The sequence below is a fragment of the Chrysochloris asiatica genome, unplaced genomic scaffold (genome assembly GCF_000296735.1).
Source record: "Chrysochloris asiatica unplaced genomic scaffold, ChrAsi1.0 scaffold00059, whole genome shotgun sequence".
NCBI lineage: Eukaryota > Metazoa > Chordata > Mammalia > Afrosoricida > Chrysochloridae > Chrysochloris > Chrysochloris asiatica.
The window spans coordinates 2,670,174-2,678,264 of NW_006408577.1; positions in this window are offsets into that span (position 1 = coordinate 2,670,174).

Here is an 8,091-nt window from a genome sequence, read left to right on the forward strand (position 1 = left end):
AGAGAAAGGTTCAACTGAATGTCAAACAGCAGAACACCAGATACCAAAACTGCCCTGCTGGCACCTTCATGCTGACTCAGCTAGTCACTCAAATGGAATCTGTAGCTTGTAGCCTTTCAAGAACTATTACATGTTGAAACGAAAACAAAACAGTGCCCATTGGACAGAGTAGAACTGCCCCATAGATAGGATTCCCAAGACTGTAATCTATATGGTGGCTCCATATGATAAGCACTAGACTGTGAACCTCAAGGTAGACAAGCCCACCAACTGTTCCCTAGGAGAAAAGATGGAGGAGAAAAGCCGAGGAATTGACTCTACCACACTTAAAAACAAATGCCAATAATAATCTTTATGGAAGCAGACTGCCACATCTTTCTCCCAAGGAGCTGCTGGTAGGTTCGAACTGAGGAACCATCAACCTTTTTGTTTGCAGGCCAATGCTTAACCACTGTTCACTAGGGATTCTTTTAAAAATTACTTGGTGGTGGTTGGTAGTTGTGGCTGTGTGTCACTGATTCACTTTCGACCCAGAGCGACCCTATATACCGTTTGCTAGGAGCTGCTGGTGGGTTTGAATAGCTGACCTTGCAGTTGAAACAAACCTTGTAGTTAAGTATGTAAATTACATTGTTTGTGGGGAGGGGGAGAGATGATATTCTTTAAAGGCACACAACCTTTTACATAGTCTAGTTGTTGAGAGTTCTTTTAAACCACAGTTGTAAACATGCACTTAATTTATTTTATGGTCTCTTTTATACTTTTTTCCACAAGCATTTTAAGTTACATTCACACCTATTAATACAGTAATGTGTGCATATCTTCCGATGTTTGCTTACCCTTATATTTGTTTCCTATACATATTTTTTTGCACTTGCTGCTAACTTCACACATTTTTTTATAAATTTTCAAGCTCATTAGTTTTACTTTCTTTACACTCTGCCTATATTACTCTTTGTTTATGCCCAGTGAAATGGTCTGCTCTGCCAAATCATGCAGAAAACAATAATATTTCTGTTTTGAAATCATTGTTGGACAAACCATACTATTATGGAATGATAAAGATAAGAATGAAAACTAATTACTGGTAAGTCAAGATCTCAGTTGTTTTTTTTTAGGAAATAATAACATGAATGTATTTAAAAAAAAAAGTCCAAACTGTCAAATTTACAGTCTACATCTTCTTTATCTTATATGACAAAAAAATGGAGGTCTGTTTGTCTCCCCTGAGTGTATGCTTATCTAAGTTGGTATATGCCTATTTAAAATCAATCTGTGTTTATCAAGCTGACCTTGCTATTATTGTTGAGTTCCACTCATAGCTACTCTGTAAAAGGTCTTCTAGAGCAGCTGGTGGCCTTGAACTGCTGATCTTGTGACTAGCAGTCCAGTGCTTATCCTATAACGCCACACCAGGACTCCAAGCTGATACCAGTCCCTTGAAATTTTGTTCTTGAATACTAAATTAGTTCCTTCACTCTCCTTTATTTCCATACTATTTTTCATTAGCAAATGTACCTTTATCTGACAGATATAAATACACCAAGCCAAAATACTAAATTAAACTGACGCACTTTGAAAATGAGTTAAAGGGACCACAAAGAAAATATAAGCTGCTATGTTTAAACTAAATGTTTCTAAAGCATAGAATACAAGTGTTAGGACTATTTATTAGAGCCCTTGGGTGGTGCAAATGGTTAAGTAACTGAAAGGTTGGTAGTTCTAACATACCCAGAGGTGTCTCAAAAGTAAAGCCTATAGATCTGCTTCCAAAAAGTCTCAACCTTGAAAAATTATGAAGCGTTTTACTCTTTGAATAATGAAAGTCCAGGCTTGAATTTTTTCTTTAGTTCCCCAAGCTTGAGAAATGCTGACCGTGTTCTTCCCTTTTGGTTATCCAACTCTAAATCATTGCATATTTTATTATAGTATTTGGTTTTATCTTCTCGAGCTGATCTTTGAAATTTTCTGTTCAGCTCTTGGACCTCTTCAAGTCTTCCATTTGCTTTAGCTTCTCTACACTGGAGAGCAAGTTTCAGAGTCTCCTCTGACATCCATTTTGACCTTTTCCTTCTTTCTTGTCTTCTTAATGACTTTTTGCTCTCTTCATGTATGATGTTCTTGATGTCATCCCTCAACTCTTCTGGTCTTCAGTCTTTAGTGTTTAATGCATCAAATCTGTTCTTCGGATGATCTCTAAATTCAGGTGGGATAAATTCAAGGTCATATTTTGGCTCTCATAAACTTGTTTTCATTTTCTTCAGTTTCAGTTTGAATTTGCGTATCAGTAATCGATGGTCTGTTCCACAGTCTGCCCCTTACAGATGTAGTCAATTTGATTTCTATGTGTTCCATCTGGCGAGGTCCATGTGTATAGTCATCTGTTATGCTGTCTAAAGAAGGTATTTGAAATAAACAAATCATTTGTCTTCCAGAAATCTATCATTCGTTCTCCAGCATCATTTCTATCACCAAGTTCAAATTTTCCAACTACTGGACCCTCCTCTTTGCTCCCTACTTTTGCATTCCAATCACCAGTAATGAGCAATACATCTTGATTGCATGTTTGATCGATTTCAGACTGAAGAAGTTGGTAGAATTCTTCTATTTCATCTTCACTGGCTTTAGTGGTTGGTGCATAAATTTGAATAATAGTGGTATTAACTGGGCTTCCCTGAAGGCCCATGGACGTTATCCTATCACTTATAGCATTGTACCTCATGACTGATCTGGATATGTTCTTTTTGACAATGAACACAACACCATTCCTCTTCAATTTGTCATTTCCTGCATAGTAAACCATGTGGTTGTCAGATTCAAAATGGCCAATACCAGTCCATTTCAGCTCACTAATGCCTAAGATATCGATGTTGATGCGTTCCATTTCATTTTTGACAACTTCTAATTTTCTCAGATTCATACTTCGTACATTCCAAGTTCCGATTTTCAATGGATGTTTACAGCTGTTTCTCTTCATTTTGATTTGTGGCCCATGACTCAACGGCACTTAACAACAACAACAACAACAAATGAAGGTTCTGTGCGCTTTTCTCTACTTGGAGGAGCCATTTTTTAACCCCAGTCACATTCTGAGTGCCTTCCCACCTTCAGGTCCTATATCTGAAAGTGTTTCTCTACTATTCATAGAGTTTTCAGCGACTAGCGATTCGGAAGTAGTTTGTCACTCTGTTCCTAGTCTGTCTTTGTTTGGAAGCTCATCTGAAACCTGTCCACCATGGGTGACCCTGCTGGTTATTTAAAATACCGGTGGCATAGCCCTCAGAATCACAGCAATTCAAACCACCACAGCACGACAGACAGAGGAGTGACGGTTGCGTGGTTGCTGTTAAATAGGAATCTCCTTGTGCTAGGGCCCTTAAGTCCAGCTCAAAGGAGGGATTTCCATCCTCGGATGTCAATCAAGAGGCGGAAGCGCAGCAGGGGCGACTGGGTTGTAGTGAGACGCTTTGGGCTGCGCTTGTGGGTCTCTAAATTGGTCAACCCCACCTCAAAGCCATGATCCAACGGTTAGGCTAGGACGGCACCCTCGCGTCCGGGGTAAGTAGGGCAGCCTGGCTGGCCCCTGCAGTCTCTTCCCACTAGGCAGCGTCTCCCCATCTACCTGGTCTCCACCCCACTGCTCCGTGGTCTGGGTTTCATTTTACACCTCCACCAGGTCTGCGCAGTTCTCTCACATTGTTTAACCAAAATGTTAATGGAAAAATTCCATTATCCTATAATTCCATTTGTTCATGGAGTTTTTGAAACCCCCTTGTATGTTGTTGTTAGGTGCTGTCAAGTTGGTTCCAATTCATAGCAACTCTATGCACAGCAGAACAAAACTGTCTAGTCCTGTGTTATCCTCCTCACAACCGCCATGTGTGAGCCCACTGTTGCTGCCACTGTGCCAGTCTATCTTGTTGGGTATACTTCTTCTTTTTTGCTTTCATGATGTGCTTCTCCAGGGACTGGTCTCTCCTAACAGCGTGTCTAAAGTACAAGAGACAAAGTGTCCTCATCCTTGATTCTAAGGTGCATTCTTGTTGTGTTTCTTCCAACACAGATTTGTTTGTTCTACTGGACATCCATGATACTTTCAATATTCTTCTCAGACATCATAATTCAAATGCATTGACTCTTATATACCTTGTATATTTTTGTTGTTAGGTGCTGTAGAGTCTGTTGGGTTAATGTGCTGGACTGCAAAGTCAGTTTGAACTGCAAGGTCAGTGGTTCAAGCTCACCAACCACTCCTTTGAGTCAGAAAATTGTGTAGTTTACTATGCTGGGAATTATAAATTAAGGAGGGGTGGCATCACATTCATCATCAAAAGGAACTCAAGATCTATCTTGAAATATAATGCTGTATGTGATAGGATAATACCTATAAGCTTACAAGAAAGACCAGGTAATACAACCTTTACACACATTTATCTACCAACCATCAAAGCCAGTGATAAAGAAATTGAAGAATTCTACTAACTTTTTCAGTCTGAAATTGGTCAAATATGCAATCAAGATGAATTGATAATTGCTGGAATGTTAATGTTGGAAACAAGGAAGAGTCCTGGGCAGCTGGAAAATATAGCCTTGGTGATAGAAATGATGCTGGGGATCTCATAATAGAATTTTGCAATCCCAGAAATTTATTCATTACAGATCTCAGTTTTCCAACAACATAAATGGCAACTTTATACATGGATCTCACTAGATGAAACACACAGGAATCAATTTGACTGTATCTGTGGGAAGACATAATAGAGAAGCTTAATTGTTATTGTTGTTGTTAAGTGCTGTCAAGTTGATTCTGACCCATAGTGACCCTGTATAGGGTTTCCAAAGAGCAGCTGGTGAGCTTGAACTGCTGCCTTGCTGTTAAAGGGCTTTGCAGTCTGGCGCATTAACCCACAGTGCCACACCAGGACTCCACAGAGAAGCTCAATAGCATCAGCCTAAACAAAGCCAGGGTTTGACTGTAGAACAGTATGAATTGCTCATATGCAAGTCAGGACAAAGCTAAAGAAAATTAAAACTAGTCCTTCAGAGCCAAAGTATGACCTTGAGTATATCTCACTTGAATTAGAGACCATCTTAAAAACAGTTGACTCATTGAACACCAATGATTGAAGATCAGAGAAGTTATGGGATGACATTAAGAACATCAGACATGAAGAAAGCAAACTATCGTTAAAGAGACAGGAAAGAAAAGACTCTGAAACTTGCTCTTAAACATAGAGCAATTAAAGTGAATTGAAGAAATGATGAAGTAAAAGAGCTTTACAGAAAATTTCAAAGGACAACTCAAGAATACAACGTATTACAGTGAAATATGTAAATACCTAGAGTTAGAAAACCAAAAGGGAAGAACAAATTAATCAACATTATTTATTATATTGAAGGATTCTACAGGCAAAATATTGTATGATGTAGGAACCATCAAAAGAAGATGGAAAGATACAGTCACTGACTGAAAAGTATTTGTTGATGTTGAACCATTTCAGGAGACTGCATATTATCAAACACTGATGGTATTGAAGGAAGAAGTCTAAGCAGCACTGAAGACATTAGTGAAAAACCAGGCTCTAGGAATCGAAAGAGTAACAATTGAAATGTTTCAACAAACTGATATGATGCTGAAAGTATTTATTATTTATACCAAGAATTTTCGAAGACAGCCACTTGGCCTATTGCCTGGAAGAGATCCACTATTTGTGTCCACTCCAAAGAAAGGTGACCCAACAGAATGTGGAAACCATTGAAAAATATCATTACTATCACATGCAAATACAATTTTGCTGAAGACAATTAAAAAACAATTGCAGCAGCATATTGACAGGGATCTGCCATAAATTCATGCTGTATTCAGAAGAGGAATGAGGGATATCATTGTTGACATTGAATAGCGTCTTAGGCTGTGTTATCTAGTGAACAACTTTATGTACATTTCAGCCTCTATGTTAACATTTAAGGGGCCCTAGTAGCACAGAAGTTAGGTGTTCAGGTTCTAAGTAAAATGTCAGCAGTTTGAACCCACCAGCTGCTCCATGGCAGAAGGATGTGGCAGTCTGCTTCCATAAAGGTTACAGCCTTGGAAAGCCCATGGGACAGTTACACTCTGTTCTACAGCATCCCTATGAGTCAGAAATGGATATGGTATATATGGAGATGCAAGTACTGACTATATACTGAAATGTATGTGTATACTGAAATAATGATGATTATTAGGTAAGTAATTTACCATGTGATTGCTAATCTTTTTTATTTTATTTAGGTTGAGGTGTAATCCATAATGAAGGCCCCAATAGTAAGTACTTCAAGTGCTCTTCACTTTCAGCAAGCAAGGTTGTGCCATTTTTATGCACATCAAAAGTTATTAATGAGACTTCCTCTAATTCTGATGCCACCTTCTTCTTCATATAGTACACTTTCTTGGATTATTTGTTTAACATATGGATTGAATAAATATGGTGAAAGAATATAACCCTGGGACATTCCTTTCCTGATTTTAAACCACACACTATCCCCTTATTCTGTTCAAACAGCTGTCTCTGGGTCTTTGTTCAGGTATTGCATGAGCACAATTTGCAGTTATCCACATTTTGTTATGATACACACAGAGGACTGCTTTTGCATAATCAGTAAACACTAGAAAATATGTTTCTGGTATTCTTTGCTTGTAGACAAGATTCATCTGACATTAGCAACATTATTCCTGGCTCCATATCCGCTTCTGAATCCAGCTTGAATTTCTGGCAGTTTTTATTGATGGGCTACTGCAACTATTTTTGAATTACCTTCAGCAAAATTTTACTTGCATGATAGATATTGATGATACATTTTGATAATTTCCTCTTTCTGTTGAATCACCTTTCTTTGGAATGAGCACAAATATGGATATCTACCAGTTGGTTGGCCAGGTAAATGTCTTCCAAATTTCTAGGCATACACTCATGTATGCCTAGTATTGCACCCATTAGTTGAAACATCTCAATTGGTATTTGTCTTAACTACCTAATATTGCAAAGAACGCTGGTAACGTAGTGGTTATGAGTCGGGCTGTTAACCACAAGGTCAGTAGTTCAAAACTACCAGCCATTTCATGGGAGAAAGATGAGGCTTTCTGCTCCTGTAAAGATTTACAGCCTCAGAAACCCCATACAGAACTGACTTCATGGCACACCATCACCACCACATAGTGCTGCTTTAATTAAATACCATATGTGGATGGCTGTAACAAAAGGAAGTCTGTCACAGATAAGGAGGCTAGAAATCTGAATTCATGGTGCAAGATTTCGGGGAAGACTTTCTTTCTCTGTGCTTTTCACAGTTTGAGAGGAAGATCCTTGTTTCCTTTCAGCACATGAGCATAGTGTTCTTTGGAGATCTCCACATATCTTGGCATCTGTCTCCTCCTATGTCTAGGAGGCTTCCAACACAGCGACCCTGAATCTTAGAGATGCACTGGGCTTCCTACTCTTCTTTTTTGCTTCAGAAACCCTATACAGGGTTGCTATGATCCCAACAAGATGGATTGGCCAAGTGGCAGCATCGATGGACTCAAGCGTGGCAACAGCAGTGAGGTTGGCCCAGGATCGGGCAGTGTTTTGTTCTGCTGTGCATAAGATCGCTATGTGTCAGTACAGACTGGATGGCACCTAACAACAACAACAACATGAGTCAGAACCGACTCAAAGGCATTTAACAACAGCAAACAACAACAGGTCCCTTTGGTCTCTGCTGACTTTTTAAATCCCTTTTATATCTCAAAGGGGGATCCAAGTGGTTCCATAGGATAATCACTGGATTTCAAACCACCAAGTTGGTGGCTCGAGCCCCAGCTGCTCTGCTTGGGAAAGATAAAGCTTTCTGTTCCTGCAAAAAGATTTAAAGCCTTGGAAGCCCATATAGAGTCATTACGATTCAGAATCTTCTTGAAGAAACTTAACAACAGTATATCAAAAGAGATTGATTCAAGATACAACCTAATCCTGTAGATTATATCCTGCTTCATTAACATAATGGGCATGAATCCTGCCTCATTAACATCCTGTTGGTGTTGTTAACTACCTTGAGTTGGTTTCAATTCAATAA